Genomic DNA, 27,051 nt, shown 5'->3' on the forward strand with positions numbered 1-27,051 from the left:
CCTGAACCAGCGGTGTAGTGGTCCCTGGAGAAGTGGGTATACTCTCAATTTTGCCCCTTTTTTAAGAAGTTCAGATACAGTTTTAGATACAGTGACATGTAAGACTACTCTATTTAGTTTACCCAGCAATCTGTCAGTAGTATTCATTCATTATTACAAAATTATCATGACTTGATTAGGTGCAGTTTATAGATATTACTGGTCACAGCCTGCATGCATGTAAAATATATACAACATGAGGCAAACATGGTGTTTCAGGTATTTTTTGAGCATTTATTTAAATAAAATACTTAAAATCTGAAGTTGACAATGCATCCTTGTTCATATTTAACCTTAAATAAAATTCCCTCTCTCTCTCTCTCTCTCTCTCTCTCTCTCTCTCTTTCTCTCTCTCTCTGATAAACTGGAGATGCATTTAACTGCCTTTGAATACTCTGACCTGGTGGTGGTAGAGTGGGTCCTTGTGTCTCAAGATAGTGGCATGAAAATAAACAAGTGCAGAAACTGTAAGACTGCTCTCGACTTCTGTCCCATAGAATTTAAAGGTTAACTTTCTTTTTCACATGACTGTATTACTGCTATTAATCACTTAACAAAGATCACAAACATTTCTTTGCAGTCTGTTTTTTTCTTTTCCTCCTTTTTTCAAAAAACTTTGAAAGTGGACTAGAAAAGTAACACTTAATGCTACAGGGGCGCCACCGAGTGGAGAACACAGAGACCGGTAACTGACAGCATCACATGCTAAGATTTCTGATAGGCTACATGTGGATTGAAAGACACTACAGTCTGTGGTTTGTTTGCATGTATCAGGTGAGATGTATCTGTCAAATAATTGCAATAAAACAACACGTTAACATAATATAATTGTTTCCGAATTCACTTTTTCATCTTTTTGCTAGAGAGAAGCCAACCGTCAGTACTGTAAGTATAAAGTTTGTCAACAGAGTACTAGTACAGCATAAGGCGAACCAGGCTCGATTAAGAAAAAGACATAATGTTGCATCCATGTCAGCTCAGAGGAGAAGAACATGTTTAGCTCCTGCTTGTAAATGAACCCAAACTTGTTGAGTAAGTTCACATTCTGTGTTTGCCGTTTTTTTGCAATCTTCTGTTTTTTTTTTTTTTGTTTTTTTTTTAAACTTTAACCATTGGAATTTGCCATGTTCAGTATGTAAATATCCTAAATCTGAGCTTGATAGTAAAAGAAGAAGAAAAAAGGATGTGTCAGAAGTGGGAATCGAACCCACGCATCCAGTGAGACAGAAATACATTGAAGAAATAGATGTAGATACAAAATCTCCTCATTTTCTTCCTCCCCACACCTCCGTTACCCCCTTCTTCACTTGATAATCTTGCACAACTTGGCTGGAAATGAGTTTTATTGCGAAAGTTAATGAGTCTGAAAAAAATAACTGAAGCTGCATTCCTGAAATGCAGACTGTTTGAGAGAAAGACGATGAAAATTGTGAAAATATTTGAGACACGTAACACTGTCTGTTACTTTATCACTGAGCACAACCCAATCCAAAACGCCTTATCATCACAAGTGCTTCCTTCCTCAGACGCGTTTCTTCTTCTGCTTTGTAGTATCTAGTCTGTTAGTCTATTGGTGGTTTTCCAAACCTGAACAGAAACGGGAACTTACTGGAAATAGTACCTCTCGTACTCTAGGAGACTTGAACCCAAGTCACGCACATGAAAGGTGGAAGGATACCATCCTTGTTGATGCTATTTATCGTCCACAGGGTAGCTTAAGATGAACTTGTAAACCCCGTTTGAGAACGGAGAGAACACGTTTCCAAAATGTCGTAACGACTTATTACTACTTGCGTGTACTCTGTAATCATGTGAATAAAAGTCTATTGGCCACAGTGCAACTGAATCCTAGCCTTTGATGTTTACCTTGCCTACAAACAAGGGACCCACTCAAATCACTCCCCTTCCCGACTGTCGAGTCCCCAGAGAGAAGGAAGCGCGCCGCCTACTTTCTGCCCGCCTCAGAACTTTTTGTAATGCCTTTCCCACAGAGAACCTCGAAACGAAAGTAGACGGACATTTCCTCTTTACTCCACCATAAACAGCCGAGGTGGGCACCAGGCGACCGTTTCTTTTTCAACGTGAAAACTTGAGGAAAAGCTCCTCTTAAAAGGGATGGAGGCGGTGTTTCGAAGTTTAGGGCTGCTCGTGTTAAACTGTCTCTTTGCAACGGCTGAACTCCCAACAGGTGAGACAAACTTTGCTTTACCATGTGTGGTTTTTTTGGACGTTTTTTCTGTCTTTGGTGACGTTCCCCAGAATAGCGTAAAGACATCACATCTCATCATAATGGGAGTCGGGATGGGAAAAGTGGGAGCGCGTGAAAGCTCACGTGAAGCATTCGGATGATTGGCTGGTCAAAGTAAAGGTGGATTTCTCACCATTAGGCTACCACTAATGAGTTGATGTGTGTTATTCTGACTTTATTTACGAGGAATAAACAAAAGACGACGTGGCCATTTTTAAATGAACCTCCTTTGCTCTTGATTGGCCCACTTCTAAGCAACACAGATGTTTGCCAGCTGTTTGTTTGGTGGTCTAATCATTTTCACATATTTTCCACAAAGCACAGTTCCGCCTTCGGATGTCCTGCTGAACTGCTGTAGTCAAACAGGAACTTAATCATCTGACACGATTACAGGGAATGAAAAAAATGAATGAAAAGATCAATAAGCCAAGGTTACAAATGACCACTTTTCTTTTCTGTGTTTCTTTTCTTCTCTACATTAAGGCAAAATCTTGCCACCACAAAATCTGTCCTTGCTGTGGATCAGTGACTTTGAACCACAGCTGACCTGGGATCCACCACATGTTCCCCTGACAAACTGCATATATAAAGTATGTACAGATGCAGGGGATTCTTCCACCACTGAATGTGATGTAAGTACGGGAATATGAGTCTCCTTTGAGAAATAAGCAGATTTTAGGCATGTACTGTGCTCAGAAAGTATTTGGGGTTGTGACTCATCTATGTGTACACTGCTGAGAAAAAGTCTTGATAAACGACCCTTTCTCTGGACTGCTGAGATGTTTAGACTTGTTTAGATTTGTTGCTGTTTTGAGCTTTTCTAACCTGAAAAGCACAAGATCACCGGAGCTGTCTTATGAATTCAACTCCATATCAGTAGCAGTTTTTGCATGTCAGGCTGTCTCTTTTTTTTTTTTTGTTCATTTAGACGTGTGGTGAAATCAGTGAATTCAGAAAAGAGTTGGCAATGCAGGGAGGAGTTCTGCGTTGGCATGTTGAAATTGATTGTGGGAGCAGCAAGAGTGAGGTTGCGCACTACAATGTCAATTATACAGGTAGGCCATTTTGCCGCCTGTCTACTTCTTAACAACTCTCCTTTGTTTTTTTTTAAGTTCAGATGTTTTATTTCGTAAACAAAAAACTTTGACTAAATTTGAAGAAAGATGTGTGCAAAAGCTTTTTGAAGCATGTTGACTGACTTGTCTGTTCATTAAGATTTCGGTTTCTGTTCCTCCCAGATCTGGTGACGAATTTGAATTGCTACATCTCCACAGCCAGACAAGCTCACTGCTCTTGGTCCCCAGCCAGTAACGCTACTGATCTCGGTTTTTTCTACAAGTACGCACATTTATTTGCATACTCTAACTTTTGACTGGAACTGTGTATACTGTATGTAAATGTTTGGTCAAGAAATTGATACCGAGAAGAAATGCTATAGGTTTAAAAGCAACTCAGCTGAACTGACCTCAAGTGGGAGTGGTGATCGGGGGATAATTCATAGCCTAATTTCCACAGGGGACGTAACGGCTGCGTCACGGTCACCGTTTCTGATCGATGCCACTCCAGTCAATGAGAGTGCACCCACCGGGGGCGCCGCGTAACGTCGCAGCCGCGTCCCAGCAGCATCTCAACAGCGGCTCACCCTATCTTTACATTGCACTTCTATTTCTGACGGAGCCGTTGCTGAACCGCGTCAAGCTCAACAGAGTAGACTGCACCAGCACAGGAAACCTGACACAGAATCAACAAAATAAACTTCTGCCCCCTTTAAAAATAAAACGACAGTTGGAAAGATATAGAAACTGACTAGCACACTTATGATAGAAGCAGAAAAGTAGAGGATAGATGGTCAGATCAACAGGTTATTTAAATCGGAGAAGCAAAGTAAGCTGTTTGTTGTTGTTTTCTTTAGACACAGTTTATCGCGGGATCTCGCGTGAATGCGGCTGGCTCGCCGTATTCCGCCGTTTTCCGCCTTTTTCCCGCCTTTTTTCCGTCTTCGGAATCCAGATCGGCCCTAATTGGCTGTCGTCGCGTCGCGTCACTGCTCATTTGCATAAAGCTGAGCTTTTCTCAACTCTCGAAGGTCATGAAGCTCACAACGCTGGCCGCTCATCGACGCCAGTTTACATTGAAAATAAATGGCAGCTGGCCGCTCACGACGCTTTTGGTGTGAGCCCCCGGTCCTCGGCAGAGGACGGAGCAAAACCGTTGCGCAGCCGTAAAGGGCCGTTTATGCTTCTCCGTCATTTCGATGACGTAGCTACGACGTCGACGTGGAGCCCGACGCCGTAGCCTGACGTGCACCTCTAAAAAATCCTAACTACCATCAAGTTGACGCGGACCGCAAGGGCTGTGATTGGTCCACTCAGAACGTAATTTCCGGCAGTTGTATGGCTGTACACAGCGAAGAAGCTCGTCAAATCGGCCCGTTGACATTCCAAAGTATCGAAAGTGCATTTGTTCATCCAGGTCCCTCAGTGGGTGAACCAGTGTTGTAAATTCACCCGTTCAGACCTCTTGCGAGGTTTTTATTGTTCTTTATTGTGTAATCGTTTCCTGACCAGCTCCATTATCTTCTTGGGATTCTCGTTGTCACGACGACAATGTCACGGGACAGTTTTCAGACCTTTTTCTTGATTTGCTAAGTTTCAGGCTTATCTTTTGTAAGACCCTTCACTTACTTAAAGTGTCTGTGATTTGGAAGTTTCTTCCACCGTTTGACTGTATTATTGAGGTGATGCTTGGTTTGGGAATTGAGACTAAATAGTTTAAAATTTCTTCCATCAGATCACTTTTTACTTGTTGTCTTGGAGCCAGATGCCTTTGGAAAAAATCCCAGTGGTCTATCATGCACCAGTGTGCCATTTATTCAGGAATGGCTTCAGTCTGACCACTTTAAAACTCTGGATCTCATTATTGTGACTACTGGCTTGTCGGTCACACTGTAACCTCAACAAAACCCGGTCTCACATGTGTGCAGTATTTACAATGATCTCATTGCCTTGGATTTGTTTTCAATTTGCCATAAAGCACAACAGGATAATGGGATATTTCTGTCTTTGATTTAAAGTAGATTAGCTAAACTCCCCAAAACGTGTTCTTTGGGTTAGACTAATGAGAAAAAGGAATGGAAATCTTTTTCCAGATGGGTCTAAAACATAACAGATGTGGAAAACTTCCTGGACCAGTGTTTGCTGGTTTGCGTTTTTACGTTGCTTAATGCAGCAAAATCTGAAATAACGGGTTAATGCAAACGTTTTAAAATGAAAATGTTTTGCATTGATATGATTATATTTAGGAGTTTATCCATCTCAACATTTCATGAATTCTGTGAAGCAATAAAGTCTATAACCGTTTTCTTCATGTTTCCAAGGTTGGTGAATATGTTGGACAGCGTTCCTTCTTCGCAATTGAAAGAATGTTCCTCGTATATCAACACTGGTGGTGTCAAGACTGGCTGTGATCTGCAGGCAACCTCCCAAGAATCCATTGATATCTTGTTGAATGGAACACTGAACAACGCTACTGTTAGAAACACCTTTACCTTTCAGCTCAAAGACAACGGTATGTAGAGGCCTTATTGGTGCGAATTAGCATCAAAACTCCTTTCTTTTAGGATAGGCTGCGTTTCCCCTTTCAGTCTCTCACGGGAGAAACCCAGAAACCTTTCTGCACATGGAAGGGGGATTTTTAAAAAGACATTCAGCAGCTTTTTTTGCTAACGTCTGTAATGCTTTTCTCCACACAGTAAAGCCCCCTCCCCTTATATGGAAGGCCACTAAGAGTGGGAGCAAACTCAATATTAGCTGGACTCCTCCTGAAGTATTGAGCCCGTTTTTTTGGGCGTTCAACATCAGTTACACCGAGTGTGGTAAGATAAAGGTAGGAGGCACCATTATTCTATCTATCTGCTCATCCGCCCGTCTGTCTATTTAGTATTTTCATTTTCATACAAGAAATTTTTCGGTCGTTTTAGAAAACTAAAGAACTTTCTTATCCACATGCTTCTCGATATGGGGTCTATAACACATTCCATCATGTACCATACACAAGGTGCAATGTCCCGAGAGTATGAGCCAAAATCATTTGATGATGCTTCAGCTAATCCTCCTTCCCCCTCCCCCCCCCCCCCAATACTTTTTACAGAGTTTCGTCATAAACCAAGAAGTAACATCGCATCTGATGAACTGGCTTCCACACTGCTCATACTGCATCACCATAAGAGCTTTGAGTTCCAAAGGCAACACGCCATGGAGCGACCAGAAGTGTTTCGGTACGGTCATTTTCTCTCTGTCTGTGTTGTTTCATATCATGAAGTTCTGCATAGGAGAACCTGATAATGATATTAAATTTAGGCTATCTTTAGGGCACGCAGTAATGGGATTTTGTGAAATGATAAAATTCAAATTGTCACTTGAACAGATAAGTCTAGCCGCCATCTTATCACTCTCAGCTGAACGTGATGCCACTGATGCTTTTGCTTGCAGAAGCTGATGCTAATTGGCTGGTGTACGCTGCAGTTATCATCCCACTGGTGATTGCTTGTCTGGCAGCCTTGACATTCAATTGTTACTGGAAGTATGCAAAGTCTTCTTTTTGTCTGGATCTTGTGTATTTCTATTAGCTTTCTGGTTGTCCTCTGACATTAAACTCCCTCTGTACAGAAATAAGAAAAAAATCTTCCCCAAAGTACCCAAACCCAAGGATCTCCTCACTGATATTTCTGACAACAACAATGAGGTAATTCTTTTTCTTTTTTCTTCCCTCCTTGTTTTTTTGGGTGTAATTGTGGCCTTACATGACATGCCCCTGTCTGTTTTTACTGTCCCTGCCTGCACATTAGTCTTTTCTTTAATTTATGTGTTCATGTACATGACACAGGCCTTGTTTTTGCAACAGTGGTGTAATCTTTGTGCTTCACGCTTTTCTTTTGTCTACTTTTCCTCAGAGCACCCATTGCAACATGTACATACCGGCGGAGGAAGAAGAGAACTGTAAAGTCACTCTGGTGACAGATACCCAAATTAGCGAACTAGGCTGCTCACACGCCTCTGATATCAGTTTACTCCACCAGTGAAGAGAAAACCTCTTCTGCAGTCCTCTGCGTTGTGCACAGACCAATTGAGCTGAAATCTAACGTCACAAAGTGTTTACACGGTGATTTAGACCGAGATGAGTGGTACAGATATGCCAAATTAGAATGTCAGTAATCTCAGGGCACTTTACACCATAAGAACAGGCCTTATAAAGAGAAAAAGAGAGAAACCCAGCAAATCTGCCTTATCCGACTTAATTTGATCAGTATTACCCTGCCGTGCTTACAAACAGGGAGTGCTCCTTTTGTGGAGATTGGAATGTAGCTGTTGTGTGTCAGGCTCTACTTCTGTGAGACCTGTTGGAAGCATGAAACCGTAGCTACTCATCAGCTTCAGAGCTACATCAGATATGGACATACATGGGCTGAAAGGTGATGCCGAACCAAGACAAAGCTGCATCAGCCACACGCCAGAGTATAAAATGTTTTAGCATTAGCTGAGGTCCCACAGATGCCACTGCCATTGCGATTTTTTATATATATATTTTTTTAGCAACTTAGATTTATGTTTAGTAAGATTTCTTTCCTAATCTTCTTCTTTTTTCACGTCAGGCTAACTGTTTTTTAGAAGCCGCGTTTAACTTTGGCTCACTTTCATTCTCTCTGCTGACCGAGGAGCCGTTTCCCTGTCAAACAAGCAATCAGGGGACTCAACTCACAAAAAGTACAAAACACAAAAAACTGAAGACCAAGGTGCTGATTATTTTTTTCAAGCTTCAATGAATGTATTACTTCTATGCTACCCTAAAGATGCCAGTTTGGAATTTTCTCAGCCGAAAGGAAAAGACCTCATGACAGTGGCTCCCTCTTTGTGGTGCTGAAGTGGTGAAGCAGGAGTAGGATGAGCCCACACTTCCATAACTCTTTGTTATTTTCTGTCAGATCAGGGGAACTCCTCGCTCTGTTGAAGAAAGAAAAACAAGCTTTCTTGGCAGGAGAAGCTGAGTCAGACTGAGCTACAATTAGTCAGTAACTGTTAACAGAGAAACTATGTAGCATCAACCCTTTTTAGAGAGATTGCAAAGATTTCCCCATCAGAATGTGACATACTCTCCATAAACCTACAAGAACAAATCAAATGTCGATGATGGGTTGCAAGTGCATTTTATTTGTGTTCTCGCCCCAAATTTCTCAGCCAGTGACACATTTGTGTTGGACCTTCTCCATTCACAGCTCTATACCAAATACTGAAAGGTTAGCCAGGATGCTGAATGTGAGGGGTAAGAAATACCACAATCACTTCAGGAAATATTGATTTGTATTGTAAGAGAGATGGCAGCTCTAAGCTGATTTCCTGTATTTCTGCTCTGGGAAATACAGGAAATCACCTGAAGGGCGTTTCATTAGCTCGGTCCGTACTCCATAGAAATGTAGTTATACATCTAGTATAGAGCCACAGGCCTGAATCGAGGAGCTTCAGCTTCTTTACATTCAGCCTCTGTCCGTATAACGTGTGCTCTTTAAATGCATTGTGCGTTCTGAACATGTCGAGGTTGGCTCAAAGTTTTTATCCACCAAAGTTTACATTTTGCCGGAATGTTTTCGATGATGTGCTTAGAGGTGGTAGATACAGGCTGCTGCTTATCAGTTGTTCATATTTGCTTTATTAGTCACACTTCAGTCCCAGGAAATCTGCACTCGTACACGTGTTTTTTGCTTCTGTGGTCACACAGTTCAACATGTCTGAAAGTTTGAAAAGTCTCACAGAGACATGCCAACCCACAGTCTCTGTCATAGCAGTTTGAGACTGTTGCTCTTCTCTGATATAGAGAAGCAGCCTACATTTGTCAATGGCCTCAGCGATTGCCAGCCACTTAATTTAAAGACATATAACATGACTGTGCTGTAATTTTGGCTGTATTTACATGTTTGATGATCCCCCAGTGAGAAAGAAGCAACAGAATGCATCTGTTTCCTCACAGAAGCTCATAGCCTCCTATCGTTCTGAATTAGATTTCTGCTTGCAACAGACCAACAGACGATCCTCTAAAATTCTGCAGCAAAAACCGTGTACACATCCTCTATATGCTCAAGTTCATGCAACAAATTGAATTGATTAGGAAAGTCTGCAGATCTGCTGAATATATTGCACTCCAACCTTTACATGTATTCTCATTGTTGTGAGACTTGAGAACCCTGTTCTTTGTTGTACCCATGAATATTTCTTTTGAATTGTGTTTTTATCCTGTCTGCACAGAATAAGGCTGATGTTATCACTTTATATTGTCGTATTTTACAAGTTTTCTTTAAAACATAAGATGTGAGGTTGTTTACTTGAAGGAACAGTTCGAGGCAACGCAGTCATGTGATATTTTACATAGAGATGCACTGATCCAGTTGGTGAATTTGCACCAGTGCAGAAGTAGGACACCGAATCCCCTCGAAGCTCGTTAAACTTTTTGTACCATATCTGTTACTTCCATAAAGTAACATACTGTGTTTCTAAAATGCAGCACTTTTTTTTTCTTTTTTTGTTTTGGGCAAATGTTGTATTTGGCGCACTTTAGTGGAATTTTATGAGTTGTTGAGTGTTAAGAATGTATCATACAGAATAATCAAAAGAAATAAAACCATAAAGGCTTCCTTAAGGTGACTTCAAATACCCTTTTCTTTTTCAGAAAAAAATTGGTTTCTACGGTGTGCCTTTTCACTCTTTCTTTCATAACTCTTCATTTCCTTCCTGAAATATTTGCGCCAAACTCTGACGAATTATGGCAACACACTTAGAAGAGTATTAATGGCAGAAGAGGAATTTACACGCTTCAACTGATATGTTTATATCCTGTGACTTGCCTAGAAAGTTGTAAATCACTCAGTGGCACACCACGATAGAGGGTTTTCACTAATTGAGCGGACTTGATCATCACTTGTATGTCATCAAATGATATATTCGGCGTAGAATTAATAATTAAAATACAGTTAAAATAATTGATTTTCAAAGTAAATATCAGGTGGCATCAGCACTCCAGTCTTAAGAGAATAAATCCAAGGAAGATCAAATGTTTAAGCATTGCATGATCAAAAGTTGTCCAAAGTTACAAAGTTGGCCTAAAATTTCTCAATTGTGCAGTAAGGCTTGTGTCTTTTCTTGAGAAACTCAGCAGTTCCACTTCTGAAAATACCACTTTCAGTAAAAAGGCAGGTTTCTACACCACAACACGCAGCCTTTTCCGTGATGGGCTAAAAGTTCAGTTTTAGTCTCAGGACCAGAATACCTTGTCCCAATTTCAACTTTCAAAAAAAGGTGGATTGCACAGCTTAAAGTGGTCCTGTGAACACCCCAACCTCTGTGGTCTTCTCCAGAACTGTGCCCAATCTGATTCTAACTAGTCACAATTCTAGTTCAAAATATCTTTAATTAAAGATATCTCAAACTGGAATTACTACCGATCGTAATTCACATATCTGCAACTGAATTGTAGATATCTGTAATGACAAACCACATACACAATGAATGGTAAAAGTGACGTCATTTGTCCTAGGAAGAATGTAGTTAGAGTGTAGTGTAATTCAGTTGTCCCTAGGTGCAAAACTGAATTACAGATATCTCTATATTTCGTTTTGACTAGTCACGATTACGTTACAGATATCTTGAATGAAAAATCCAACGATTCAAAATGTAATTACTCGTCAGAAAGACATTGTTGATGTCTACAATGTTGATTCTGGATAGTCAAACTTAGCTTCTAAATGTTAAATGGTATGAAGGCCCTGTCAGCGAGTACCAGCTGCATCAAGGGGGATTAAGAAATGGGTATACGCAATGCTGACTGAAAAATAAGTAGGTATACGCCGTATAACCTGGACTACACCACTGACTTGAACTATGCTATTTTTTAAAGTCACAGTGATTTTCAAGTGGCATTGAAATTTATCGTCGTTCAAACATTAAATAGGCCTAATGCATTAACTGTGCTAAACAAATCGCTCAACAAGGATTTTAAATGAAAAGTCCACTGACTGAAGAAAAGTGTGCATTTGTTTTTACAGTAAATCACAGCTACTTTGATCTCACATCGTCAGAGTCCATCAGTTCACCAGATGTAAATGTTAATAACTAATTGCTTTGTGGGTTTTGTTCCAGATGTTCTTCCTCTTTTTCACAGAGGGTACAGTTTTCTGTCAGACGTCTACCAAAAATGTTTCTTCTGCAAACTGTTGATAGATGATGATGTAGTCAAAGCATGATTTATTCTATGTTCCTATGGTCCTCTTCGCAGTCATGTCCTTCTGTTTCGTGACACCAGTTAGTATGGACTTCCACATTCCACACAGAATAAAATTAAATAGAATAGAATTTAAATAGATACATTTAAATGTCAACAAAACTACAATAATTACTATATAGGGTTATTACTGTGGGCAGAAATAAAACCCAACCACAGGGGGCACTCAAGCCAGTATACTCCTAATACCAGTCCCAAGCCTGGATAAATGGGGAGGCTTGCATCAGAAAGGGCATCTGGTGTAAAATGGTGCCAAATCAGCAATGACTGCCTCCGGTGCTGCTGGTCAGCAGGGATTTGGTGGAAACTGTTGGCCAAAGACGAAGGTAAAGGAGAGCGGGGATGTGTGTAAGGAGGCAGTGAGAGAGAAGGAAAGGCAGGAGTGCGGTAATGAGAGTAGGGACTCTAAATGTAGGACCTATAACTGGTAAAAGAGGAGAGTTGGCAGACATGATGGAGAGGACGGTAGATCCAATGTGCATGCAGGAAACCAGGTGGAAGGGAAGCAAGGCCAGGAGTATTGAAGGTGAATTAGAGCTGTTCTACCATTGTGTAGATAGGAAGGGAAATAAAGTGGGGGAAGTTTTGAGGAAGAGTGAATGTGTGAAGTGTTTTGGAGGTGAAGAAAGTGTCAGACAGGATCGTGAGTTTGAAGCTGAAAATCGAAGTGGCGAAACAGGCATTCTGGTGTAAGTTGGAAGAAGTGGTAGAAGGTGTTCCCAGGGGGGAGAGATTGGTGGGTAAGCAACAAGTTCCTGGTTGTGCAAACTCTCGCCTTTTCAGCCTGCTGCCATCAGGAAGGAGACTGCGAAGCCTCCGGTCCAGAACCAGCAGGCTACAGAACAGCTTCATCCACCAGGCTGTCAGGGAACTCAAGTCTATCCAAGCTCTACCCTCCTTCCCCCTTCTGCCCCCTGCACACACAAACTCTGGACTCTCACCCCCCTGCCTCCCCTTCAATATCTGAGATGTCAGTCTTCAGATGTCAATATTTTCTACTGTGAGTATTATTTTATTCTATTACTTTTCTACACGTTCTACCATTACTTTTTTTTGCATGTTGCACCGTGGGTCCGTGAGGATAGAAATTTCAGTTCAGCTGCATGTCCTGCATGTATGGCAAATTGACTAAATGAAACTGTTTTATTCTTTACATTTAGTCTTTATGTTTGCTCGTTATTTGGTCTATTCATCTCCTCTCTGTCTCATCTTTTAAAATCATAAATAGTTTAATTTTAGGTCAAATCTGTTGATTGGGAGAAGTTGAGCAGTAGAAATGTGAAACCGCTTGGAAGCATAGATATATCTCTTTATCCAGATGTTAGTTTGACCCCTGAAAAACTTCTCTCTCTGTACATAAGAAATAAATGACTTGGTGGTTCTGAAACTAGTTTAGTGTTGGTTACAGAAATGAAAGGAGACATGTAAAGCAATCATATTCATAGACTCAGAATGTCAGATTTTCCAAAACATTTAATTTTTTTTTTTACAAAAAGTAAAACGAAACCATTGTCTTGATAACCAAATACATAATTAACAACATTTTCTTTTACATGTTCGACAACATTTATTTTTTTTTGTTCCACAGTCAACCTGATGTCACAAGAGAAAACAACACAGTCAAACTACATTTAATTTTTTATTTGTCTTTTTTTTATGTTTTGTAACTTTGTATGGGTTAACCTGACAAACTTTTTATGTTGTATCAAAATGTGATATTTTTGTTGTAATGGGATAAAAGCATCTCTTAGAATGGACATTTTGGTTTAGCCTTTGCCTAAACTGCAAAATACCCACTTTGGAAATGTTTCTTTGGTCGTTTCGACTCCCCTCCCCCCTTCAAGTCAGCTGACTGGGAAGGTGGGATTAGCTGTAATTGATTTGTTTTGGATTAATGTGAATGTGATGCTTCAATTTGTTTGAGATGAGTGAAAGTGTTTGTATTTGTAGGATGTTCTCTAGAAGCATCGGAAAGGCTTGATTAAAGCTTTTCCAACTGCTCTGAAGAACCTTGCAACCACACTCCTTTTCGGTAGTGGACTTGGACTCAGATGGGCTTTCAGACACCTCACCATAGCATGGCCAAAAGATGTGTCATTCGGGTCCATTGCAGCTTGTAGTATATTTTCTATTGAACCAAACTCATTGTAGAGGTCTTTAACCATTGCCTTTGTGATTTGTTTTATGTTGTCATCATTTACTTGGATGAAATTTGTTGCATCAACCTTTTCCAGCACCTTGCTGGACAAGCGAGACATGATGCTCTTGATTTCTGATGTTTTTAGGGAGCCTTTACTTCTCTTGGATGATCTAATGATAAGCCTCATGAAGAGAGCAGTAATTATGTTGTCGGTCATACTCTCAGTCACTGAGGATGATGTTACAAATTGCGTGGTTTTCATATCCGTAGTTGATGTGTCATAACTTGATGTGGTGACCTCCTCGTGTTGGGTAGAAGTTGGCGAGTGTTCACTTTCAGCTTTAGAATTCGGAGGTGCAACAAGTCCTGGGTTAACAGATGTTGGCAAATAGTCACTGAGCGACAACATGTTCTCTTCCTCTTTTTGTGCGATCATAGTTGGCGAGTTAGGATGAAAGCTCGATGAAAGATTTACTTTACCATTAGAGTTAGTGTTGGGAGGTGACAGGAGACCTGAACAAGAGGGTTTTGGTGACTTGTGACTCCTTACTGTTTTTTTTTCATGCAAAGTCAACGAGTCTACGTGACAAACGAAAGGAGATTCAAATGATCCCGGACTTGAACCACAGCATAGTCCTGGCAAATATTTGCGGGTAGTTGGCCGAACCACCATTTGTGTGATGACGTTTCCAATGTCTTTCAAAGCGTAAGACACGTTCTCATTACGCTTACTATCAGACGGCTTCTTTTCTTTCCATAATAGTATCTTCTGTAAGAACTTTCCTACTGCATCCTCTGTCATGGCATACAGGACTTCGGGAGAAAAGTGTTGGTGAGTGCTGGTGTCCATCCTCCCCCTCATTTTAGAGAGGACAGAGTCAGAGAGAACTCTGCCCTGTGGTACTATGGGAATTTGATATGTGGGGCCCTTCATTAAATTATCATACACTATATCAACCAGGTCCTTTGAAAACTTCCTGATTTTGTAATTGTTCTTGATGCTTTCTGGAATCTTTTTGGTACCTTCCACAGAATTACTGAGCAGGTGTAATTCATGAAACAAATTGTCAACTTGTTGTTTGATGGTCTCAAAATCAGCTTTAGAGCGATGCTGTTTGGTTGCACTGGCTAGTGTTGGTTTACTGGTCATAAATGAAGGTGAAGGAATGGGCTCTGGAACATATCCTGGTAAGATCTCCTGAACGTTGGGGGACACACAAGAATGCTCTTTAAGAGTCACCAGGAAATCTGTATTCTTTGATTTAAATGATCCTTTTAGTTCTGCCACCATTTTGTCATACTCGGTTTGGGCAAACTTGAAAAACTGAAGTTTGGTTTCTGTTTCCTTGTCTTCATCAGCTGTCTTGGGGGTTTCGGAGTTTGAGGTAAAAATGTCTTTCACCTTGTCAACAATTTTACTGAAGTTGAAATGAATTCCGGATGAGCCGGCATCTTCAGATTCTGAATTATGCAGGTCATCAATAATGGCTTCAACAATTTCAGTGGCTGTATCGTGAATTTCCTGAGTGGGTTGAGGAGACTGGGAAATGTCTTCAGACTTTTCTTTATCGTCTGGCTCACTAGAATATCTCTGAATGATCTCACTAATCCTTTCTGTGGCTTCAGGCATAGAAATTAAAGATTTCACACGCCGAGACTCACATTCTTCGGGTACTGTAATCACCAGGAACTCTGGGTCAGACGCTGTGCTTTGGTATGAAGATACCAAGTTCCTATTTTTTCGCCAACACCGGCCCAGGCATCTTGACTTCAGATTAACTAAATATCCTCTAAGACTTGCAATAACATGGAAAACCATGCAGTGAAGAGCATTCATGTTTTTTATGGTACCATCTACATAAACGGCAGGTTTCGATGGCCGGTCTGTACTGTTAATGACTCCAGAAATGACTGAGTTAACTTTTTGAGAGACTTCATCCTGGATCAGTTCTGTCAGCTTTGCAGCACTCTGGCATTCTTTCTTTGGGACATCAAGAGCAAAAGCAATGCTGGCACCTATGGAGTCTCCTAGTGAAGCATTGAAGTTGGCCTCGGTTGTTAGAGGTTCACTCTGACTGATGCGCTCCTCAATAAGTGGAAGGCACACCTTTAAAATATCTGTCGAAAGAGTTTGTATTATTTCTGTTACCATATCAATCAAGGTGGCTTGTATGGCAGAATCGGAAATCCCTACAGTAAGCATACTCCATTGAGCTGGAGAGATTTTATCCAGGTGTTTGTTGATAATGGGCAGAATGTTATCTGTTGTGATGAGAACAGCTCTGTCCTCTTGTAAGTTGAACTCCTCCATGGTAGAAATTTCTTCTTGTGAAAAGATCCTTTCTGCTATAAATGTTCTGTGTCCGATTCTCTCTGTGTCTTTGCTGCTTGTTCTCTGGAATGTGGAGTAACCTCTAGAAGCATGGAATACTGAGAAATGACGCACGTTTGACGTCACAAAGGACTCACGTCACAAACACTTGTGCGATCAGTCACATACACTGGAGGATATGAATATGACGTAGTAGACCCCTGAATCTTTGATGTGACTTCCGCATACTGTTGTCATGGCAACTGTCGGAATCTGTGAACTGTTTCACAGCTTTTTGCTTTACGGCCTCCGGACGTATAATTGGGTCTGCTTTGGGCAACAGTTGTATTTCAAGCTACCTAAAAGCCTTTGCAGTGACGAAAGCACGGCTGAAAATGGAAATACTGCTGAGCAGCCTCAGAATTGAGCGTTTACCCGACAGTGTGTAGGGACTTCACAGACGGATCTGTGAAGTCTCTGGTCCGGCAGAGGATGGGATCATGTTGTTGATAGTCACGATTGTCATCAGGGTAGTCCCTTTGTTGTTGGTGGGATTTGGGGTAGTTAAAAAATGCCGACTGTCACTAAATGTAATTTAGAAAGCTTTGTTATCAGATATGTTATGCATATAAAGTATGATAACCATAAAGGCAAAATTTCATGTAAAATCTGTGATTGGGATTCATCACTTATCCAGTTTGCGTGAAAAAAACTACAACATATCCCACAATGCTTCACCGTCCTGTCATCGCTGCTTCAACATCATCCACGCGCGTTGGACGTTGGGCTTGCCTGAGACATATTTCGTGCCGATTGGTATTAACACAAATGATACACAAAAAGGGAAATTCCGGGATGAAAATGAGGGGTTTAAAAGTGTTTATTTGTGGCCACCAGAGGGCAGTGTAACACCGATTTTTAAAAAAAAGATAAATAAATGCCTCAACCAGAAATTTAACAATATATTCCATTATATTTCTTGTCATTTGTCTTGCCAGGGGACATTGATTATTATGATGCAGAAACTGTTTCAGTCAAAGGTAGAAATGTTTCAAAGGAAATCCACAAGGAGTAAACATATTTCCTAATTTTGGATCTTTCATGACACCAATTAGTATTTTACTCTTATTGACATTTCCCCCGTTGTAGACTGTCATCATTTGATTGGTATTTTCTGTGAAGATTAATGTCACAGATACAACAGAAATGTGAATAGAACAGAATGTTACGCCATTAGCCCAGAAAGCTCTCTGGGCCTCAACATAGAAAACGGAGGAGGGAGAAGGAGAACGAGTTTGAAGGGATGAAAAAAAGGTTCTCTAAGTGGTTAAAGGACAGCAGGTAAGTTATGTCAAGGTTTTGTGGCTTGTTAATATTCAGGTTAGCTAAAGCTACTTCTGGTAAACCGACAGGTTACTGTTGTCTTACAACTACTGATCAGTATTTACCCAGCCTCTGATTTAAAAAGGAAAAACAAAAACCATGAAAATCTGGAATTATTAATAACAAAGCAACGTGTTGCACTCAGTTTACATACTTATGGACCTTTGGGTGACACTGCAAGTACATGTAACTTGACTTATTTTTTGTTTTTAATTGAGCAGATCACATGTTGTGCTGTTTTGTTGTTTTTTTTTTTTGCAGTATGAGACCTTTCTCTGTCTCTCTCTGCTCAACGTCAGGAGACTGCTGCTCAGCCTATTGGAGGAGGTCCGCGCTTTGCTGCCAGATTTGCAGACTGATAAGACTGAAGTTGTTGGTGGGATTTGGGGTAATTTAATAAAAGTCTTGATGAGACCTTGTCATCACCAGTCCCAGTTGTAGCAGCAAATAATCATTGTACATTTAATGACTTGCTTCAAAATAAAAACAGTTGAGTTACAAGCCTCAAGAATTATTCCCGAAAACATGGACAGTGGACAAACCTGGACAATATTTACTTTATAATAAACTTTTAAGTCTTTATAGGCCCTATTTGATCATGACTAGATCATTGAAACTCATTGAATAAATAGGATTCATGGGGACGGGGGGCGTTTGATCACGAAGAAGCTGACGGTGGTTTGTGTCCCCACCATCGGGCTGCCTTAAGATTGTCCATTTGCTGTTGGTAGTATTACTTGTTAACAGCACACACAGAACTTTAGAATACAGTTTTTCAGCACAGGTCAACAAGCATCTTTACAAAATAAAGCCTCTCAGTGAAGTGGGAAACAAACCTGAGTATTTTGAACAGAAACTGTGTATTTTGACTTTGCTGGGATTTAGTTCAAGGCTCTTTTTTTATTTTGATTTATCAAATGTTTCAGGCGTTCATAATTTCCTGATGCTTTCTGCAATAGTTCAACCTTATTGTTGTTGTTGTCTAGATTTGAGGCATATTAAAGAAGCAGCTCAAGCTGCCAACATTTTCAAAGAGAATATGATAAAGGACCATGCATCTGGGAAACCGCTCCAAGTGAAGATGGATGTTAGTGATTCTGAGCGGGACAGAGAACGGACACTTCTCTCATTCTCTAAACAGATTGAAGGTCAGGAATTGGACGACAAAGTACCTCCACTGTATGCTGCAGGGCTCCGTTTCACAAAGCAGGTTCAACCAACTCTGAGTCTAATCCTAACCTCTGAGTTGATCTACTCTGAGATGGAAAACTCTGAGCTTTTGTTTCCAGAAACGCTGATTTGAGTTAGTTTAGTCAACTCACCATGGCAACGGGGAAGAGGAGGGCTACGTTTTTCACCAACTTCGAATTGGAAATCTTAATGCGCACATACGGCGAGTTTCAACAAGTTTTCAGAAAGCAGTGCAGCATCGCTGCAGTTTTGCTGCAAAAACATACACATGACTGATGACAATTTCATTTACCCGCTGGTCACTGAGGTTGATGGCCCTCAGTTTTAAATGCTGTTTCAACTGGATTGAAGTGGATGGGTGCTGCCATAGGAACATCCTATTGGAACGGATCGTTCCCTTCAATAGACCAACATATAAGCTCTAAAACCATAGAGTAAAGGCTGAACATGTAATCACGGTCAATGAAGGTAATTACTTCCAACACAGTCTATTAAAAGTTGACCTTGATCTGCTCCTTGAACAAAACTGCAAGAATCCCTCCTTGCTCAACGGCACTCATTATCCTACAGATAAGATGCTGAGAAAAATGGGGCAAAAAAACAAGCATCACTCTTAAAACTATTTATTCAACCATGTATCAGTAAGAAACTCCATATTATAGACTGGAAGATGATTCAGCTGACTTGTGATGAAAATATGATTGGAATGCTGGTGGGTCAAAACTGTAAGCCTCTCTTTGAAAAGTGCAGTCAAGTGATCATCTTTTCTTGCCCTTTGCTTCTGTTATTTGTGTGTGACACCACATACAGATATTTAAGTAGTAGTACCTTGGTCCGTCATTCATGAATGAGTCAGAAGGGTGCATCTGGAAGAAAAGGATTTATATACACCCTCATACGTGTGTGACAATATGTTTTGGTACTCTTGTACAACTTTGCCAAATTTCAAGTAATGTATGCAAGCTTTATTTTGTTAGTTTTTAACCTGTAAAGTTTCTTTTTCTTTCGAACGTTGCTATGGTGGTTACTAAGGACGCTACTGTCACTGTAGCTTCCGCAACCGGCGGAAATCACCATAGGCTACCTTTTTGTTTGTTTGTTTTAATTAGCTTTTGTTCCGGCTTCGCTTCTGAAACACTCTATAAAGGAAATACACGCAGGCAACGGAGAAATAAGTTTGTTTTGGAACAACAGCTCACCCTGAAAGATCACTGCCCACTGACATCTTCTGCATCGAATCAGAGCGCCGAGGCGAATGGAGGGAGCCGGAATAATTACACTTACAGGAGGATGTATTCACGGACAGCTAATATATCAACAAATAAAATAAAGGTAGGTTTTATTTGTCATTCTCATGCGTCACATAAAAACGAAATTGTGTTTCCCACATCCACCGTTTGGAGATCAGTGCAGTTAATTTCAACAATAAATAAGGAAACATGGATAAATAAATCAAAACAGATGAAAATGGTCAGGGATAAAAAGAATAAAAATGATCATTAAGTAGGTGCTCTAACAAATAAACAGCTACAGACACCACACATTGATAGCAGTTCTGTTTTGAGCTAAACTAACACAGTTTGGACAGGGTGGAGCGAATAAAACGAGACCCAGGCCCAAGAAACACTGTAAGTGTACGGAAATCCCTTCATCATCTTCATGTCCTCGCTAATAAACAGCATTTGTAAAGCTATGTATGCAAAAGTTAAAACTATATATCCAGATACGTATTGGCACAACAATATACTGAAGTCTTGGTCATCGAGGACCATCCTGTCAGCCTGGGGAAAAGGATTCAGTTATAATTGGCTGTATTAGGTCATTAGAAAATATAATACGAAACTCAATGTAAAGTATGGGTTAACCGGGTCTAAACTGGTCCAAATTTAAAAAACTGACAGTAATAATAATAAGCAGACGTCAATAGCCTTCTGTGAATGTTTTGCAGTATTGTTAATTTCTGACATATTTATGCCCAAATGTTTACGGATCTGTCAGGTTTCCCATATGTGTCTCTCCTCCAATGTTAAACTGATTCTGACGCCCTTGTGATGTTGCCTTCCTTTTACATCACTCTGAACGCTGACTGAATTATTCTTCATCACGTGGTGAGTTGAGTTAAATCAACAGGCTCCAGTGGCTTTGCCATGGAGACGAAGACGCGGTCAGTGCAGAGTCACTGTCGCTACAACAGACAGCATCACAGTTCCAGCAGAGCAACAATGCAGATGGATCTAAATATTATCTGATGGGCCACATCCGCTACTTATTCAGCAAGCTGCGGATAAACCAAACCTTGCCTGAATAACAGCTTCACGTTGTGGAGGAAGAAAGAGATTGTTTTCCTTGGCTCAGAGAATAGACTTTAAAAGCGCTCTGCTTTCTCTTGATGGTCCTGCACCAAAGTACATCTCTGACACGTTAGAGCCATAACCTCAGGGAGGGGTCTCCTGCTGGTGCCCAGAGTCAGGACTAAACCAGGTGAGGCTGCGTTTCAGTTGCATGCTCCAAAACGCTGGAACAGTCTTCCAGAAGACGTGAGACAGGCCTCAGCTAAGCACTTTGAATTGCCTTGTGTACGAATTGTGCTCTACAAATAAACCTGCCTTGCCTTGATGGGGAAGTTAGTTTTTTTTAAAAACCTGGACCTTATTTCTGGCATAAAATACATTCATTCTTACTGGTCATATTTCCGTTAAATCCATACATTTTGTTTGTGGAGTTGATGGATTGGGCCAGTTGTGGGCCAGTTGTGGGCCAGTTGTGGGCTCGAGCTGAAGGTGCCTGATGTGGCCTATGGGTGGCCTAATAAATGATTAAATGGAGAATTGTAAGTGAATGTGAATGCTTGTGTGTCTTCCACTGAAGGCTGCCTCACTGTTAGCTGTCCTGCTGTATTCCAGCTGTTTGTCTCCGCCCCCTCATGCTGCTACCTTTGCTGTTGAGTAGCACTTGATCTCCTTGACCCTGCAGTCAGCTCCTGTCTTGTGGTGGATCAGAGACAGAAGATGATCTTCAGCATCCTGCTGCTCATCATCCTCACTTCATGTGTCTGTGGTCAGTTTTCATCTTCACTTTATCAAGTCCAAAGACTTTGAACATCTTCTGTGTTTGCTTAGATTATTGCCATCACATGTTAAAGAGTGTCTGCTCCTCTCTGTCTCCTCAGCAGCAACATTTGTAGTGAATGTGCCACAGAGCTCCTATCAGGCAGAGGAGGAGCAGAGCATCACTCTGGAGTGGATGTTCACAACCAAACCTGACAGCTCCTGCAGCTCCCTGTTTATCCTCTGTGAACTGAGAACTGATGACAGAGTCTTATTCCTGTATCATGTTCATGAAGGTGTTGAGGTGTCAGAGTCTCAGGATGAAGAGTTTTCAGGACGAGTTCAGGGTGACAAAGACGCCCTCAGAGAAGGACGAATCAGGCTTCATGTGTCCAGGCTCAGGACTGAGGACTCTGGTCTGTATCTGTGTGAAGTGAAGAATGATTATGGCTCCGGCTCTGGAAGATGTCGACTCAGCGTCACCGGTGAGTTCACATAGTAGATTTAATCTTCTTAATATTTTTCCTGCTGAGAGTTAACATGAGATTTAACAGAACAACAGTTTCTCTGACAGCAGATGAAGAATCACTAACACCTGCTAATGATGAGGGAAATGTTTTCTATTTCCATAAATCACCTTCATTTTTTGTCCTGTACAGCAGCTGCTGATCACTCCCAACTTCAGAGACCGACTGACAGTCCACAACCAGACAGCAGAGGAAGGATCGGACTCTATGCTACACTGGGACTTATAGCAGGAGCTCTGCTCATCATACTGTCATGTCATTGTTTCACTAAATGCGCTAACAAGAGGGCAAACATCAGAGCAGTTATTTCACAGAACCCTGAAGATCTATGAGGCTGCTTTTCCTGCATATCCAGACAGACTGTCATCATGTACTGAGACAAACCAACCATGCTGTCAGTTACACATTCAAACACTGTTAAGAAGCGCCATCCAATAACATGCTGTAAGAAGTTCACCTTTGTTACAGATTTCCAAAGGAGAAGAAGTGGAGGTGCTCTCCACTCAGCAGAACTGAGCATGGGTTGGATGTGGTGCCTGATCTGCCTCCTTGCATTCGTTTCCTTTGTCACTGCCAACGATCAACACACCAGGGGTGTCAAACGCGTTACTGTAGTTTTAGGAGACCCTGTCAAGTTTTCAGGAACTGATTCGTCGGCTGAAAGATGACCGCCCTTTGACTGTGGCAACACTCGTCAATGGTGTCTGGGAACCAGAAGAAAAATACAGAGACCGGTTTCAAAGTTCTCCATCAGACATCCTTTTAACCCGCGTTAACTACAACGATGATGGACTGTATGAGTTCACCTGTGGCGGCGAAGTTGTGTTGCATATCACTCTGAAGGTCTTCATCCTCTCTAACAACAACATCTCAGGGTCTGAGGGAGGCACAGTGAAACTCTCGTGCTATTCCTTCACTGCGGGTCAGCCCGTGGAGTCAGTTTGGTGGGAAATGAACAACAAATCTGTGATTAAACTGAACACCTCCAGCGGGAATCTCACATATGGGATGGGGTTCGATGGACGAGTGTCTTTACCATCTGACTGGAAGTCAACTGGAAACTTTTCGCTGACACTGGAGCGGGTCCTGCCGGAGGATCGAGGTGATTATTTCTGCTTTGTCCAGAAAGAGAAAAGGGAGAGGGGGATCCCAGCTGTTACAAGACTGACAGTCCACCCGAATCAGATCACCACCTCCACTCCACCGACTGCATCTCTGAGTAGATCCTTATAAACCCAGTGGAACATCTGTAATAATGTGAAAGTAAGCCACGTTGTCAGTGTATGTGATGTTTGAATTGAATTCCATTTAATTTTGTCCCCACTGTAGCCACCGCAGGACACCAAGGATGTCATACTGTGGAAATCCTTGTTCATTGTGACTCTTCTCATCTCTGCTGTGTTTGGTTTGGCTTGGCTTGGTTGGTGGGTTGTATCACGCAGACCAAACTCCACATCTGGACCCACTGCTGCAGCACCTTCCACAGCTGTGAAGATGGGACTTTTGAATGGCTCCAGTGGTGCTTAATGGGGGGGGTGGGGCAAACTTGAGTCTGACGGCTCTGACAGTGTTTTGCCTCAAGTGCATCTCAGGCAGTTAAGTTAAAGCACAAAAGGCGATTCAGGTTCAGGGAAAATTATCTTTATTAAACATCCCAGATCAAGACAAGTGCGAATGAAATAAAGCTGTGCATTACTGCGTTACGTTTGGATGATAGAGGAGGCTTAACATCCAGCGTGGTCTGGGTGTATCTGAGGGATGCTGCCGTTGTTACGGGTTGGTGCAACAAATAATAATAATAATTCATTTGATTTATATAGCGCTTTTCAAAAACCCAAAGACGCTTACAAAGGAACGGGGGAGAGACATACAGGGTGGGAAAAGGGAGAGACAACAGAACGATGAGCAAAAAGGTGGGGTTCAATAGGGGGGGGGGGGGGGGGGGGGTACAAACACTGGTTATGGGTAGGGGAGGTTGTAAGCTTGGGAGAAGAGGTATGATTTAAACGGGACTTGAATATGGGGGCACGGATGGGACGGTGGAGGATGAGGAGGTCAGACAGGTAAGGGGGGGCCAGGTGGTGGAGGGCTTTGAAAGTGAGGATGAGTATCTTGAAGTTGATGCGCTGTTTAATGGTGAGCCAGTGGAGAGATTGGAGAACGGAAGTGATGTGTTCGCGAATGAATAAACGATTATTAGACTAAATATTGAAATACGTTTAATATGATATTAAAAGCTTATAATATTGAAATATTACCATTTTTAGATGACACGCCATGTTTGTAGTTGAGCTGTGATATGCAAACTCCCGCCATCTATTTTGGTAAAATTCTGCAACAATGTTGACGTCTTTGACATGGATGGTAGAGGAGGACTCACTGTAAATGAAACGCTCAAAATAAAAATAAATATTCAGCAAACCATCGGATATTCTTCAATCTACCTGTTTCTTGTGGGTTGGGCTAATCCAAAATAGTGAAAAAAAGGGGGTGTTCTCTGAAGAGAGGCTGTTACCTGTGAAACGGGTGCTCTGAAAACACCCCCATTATCACTTGGTACTTTCCTCCTGATGAAATTAACCGCATACTCACTGTATGAAATTAACGCGGCAAAAAACTGACCAATCAGAATTTTGGTCGACCCAGAACGTACCGAGCAATAAATCGACCAGTCGACTAGGACTTTACAGACCTAATATTTGGACTATATCAGACTATGCAGATAAAGCGGGACAATAGAGTCTCAGCCCCTTGTGATGGTTCTTTTTAATGTCAACACAGTCAATGTTTCCAGAGAGATGTGAGCTTGTCAAACAGGGTTGGGCCTAGTAGCGCTGGCCTTCATCAGCTTCTTTCTTCCCGCTCTGCAGATGGAGCATGATATGAAATGTAATGTCAATAAGAGCGTTGTCATGGTTTGTAGACGAATGTCTTAAATACCCTGATTTTTTTTTTTCTTCTATAGCGTCTGTAACAGGGTTACATACACTCGGTCATCTTATTCCAGAACAAATTACAGACTATGAGGATGTTTCAGAGGAAACGCCTGTGTGTGTTTTTATTCTTGGACCTCCATTCTTTAATAAAGTTTTTCATTGAATTTCATTGAATTTGAAGCTACTTTTTCATTTTTCTTTTTTTTTTTTTTTTTATCTTTGGCAAAGTTCAACATATAGATACTGTTTGAAGATTGTATTTCAGGCTCCTCAACCATTACATGGTCAGTCTGAACAGCCCCATTCCTTAAGATGGGTGCCAAAAGGAAGCAGGCTATGCTTTGATGTGCAGGACATGGGTGCAACATCTGTAGAAGTTAATATAGCAGCATGGCTTCTAATAAATGGTAATATTTCTGAACAGAGGTGGGAAGAGGGGTAACATACTCAAACAATATTTCTGGCAGAAATTTACCTTTGAACAAACTCCAGTGTCCTTGCAGCTTCTTCTTGGTTTTGCAGGTTGAACACATAGTATGTGGCGAAAACTGCTGCAAGCCCTGCGATGAAGGCTTTTTGGATGCGTTCACAGATGACCTGGCTTTCAATGCTGATCATCCAATGGTCCAATGTGACTCCATCGCCAGCAACTGATGCAGAAAACAGTTATGGAAGACAAATATGGGTATAAGGGTCATATATGAGGATAAGAAGTTCACAGAGAAAGTCACCCCTTAAATATATATATATTTTTTAACAGTGATGTTTTGTGCAACTTGATGCGTTCGTGTGGCATTAGTTGGAAGCTATGTTTTTGTTGTTTAACTGGTGTTTTAGGTCAATACACACACATTGAACTGTGGTGCTAAGAGGAAAGCTGGACAGAAATGTGTTCGATATATTCACTGCAATGTCTGTGTATTTAGCAGAATAACGCACTGAAGTCAGAAGACAAAAAGTTACACTGGGTCTCTGTTCAAGTGTGCAACACCTATCCACACATTTTCTACTGTATTTATGTCAAGTATCGTTAATCATCTTGTTGCAAATCATTGGTTTCCACAACTTCAGACAGCAAAAAGAATGATGAGAGAACCATATCCATGACAGACCACGATAAAACTTAGGTTTAGGAGACAGATACAGAAAGAGAAATTCGACAGATGGAGACAGAAAGGCAGACTGACTTTGTTCTATACTCCATGTCATGCTTTTATGACACTTACCCAGTAGAATCAGTCATGGACTGGTTGGGAGGGTCAGGGTGCTCCCAACATCGGCTGACATCTGTATAACATGGACACAACAAGGTACACAGAACACTGAAGTAACTCAGAAAGGGACAGCAGAGACCCCTCTGCTTACGCCGGTTCTCACTTACTTGGGGTAAAAAGATAGGGTCACTGATATGACATTAGTGCATATTTGAAGCTACTTTTTAGCTGTTTGCATCAACCTGCATAACAAACTTCTCCCTATAAACTCCCATAAACCATTTCACTTGAAAAAGTAAAACAACAAAAGATAAATCAAATGACCAAGCCAACTTATGCCAACTTAAGTAATGTGCTTCAACAGGAAGCTAAACTTTTGTTCACACAGTTGCTAAATGAGGGTAGTATGCTAGCTTGCGAGCTAAGACTTTACAGAAGCTTGACGTTAATATTTTGTTCCTCAAAGACATCAGAATTTACAGTACTCAACTGTATTAATTGAGAATGATACACTGCTGTGCAAAATATCCAGTATTTTTACAACAATGTGTGTCAGTGTGTTTCACTCAGCTTCTCTGGGGTTGTAGCAGCTATCTTTGACCTTCACATCATACCACAGCCCACACCTCTACGGACTTCAAATACACTGAGACTCCATATCATCTAACAGGTGTAGCACATCTCTGAGTAG

This window comes from Leuresthes tenuis, unplaced genomic scaffold (assembly GCF_036924035.1).
Source record: "Leuresthes tenuis unplaced genomic scaffold, fLeuTen1.0.hap1 SCAF_22, whole genome shotgun sequence".
Taxonomy (NCBI): Eukaryota; Metazoa; Chordata; class Actinopteri; order Atheriniformes; family Atherinopsidae; genus Leuresthes; species Leuresthes tenuis.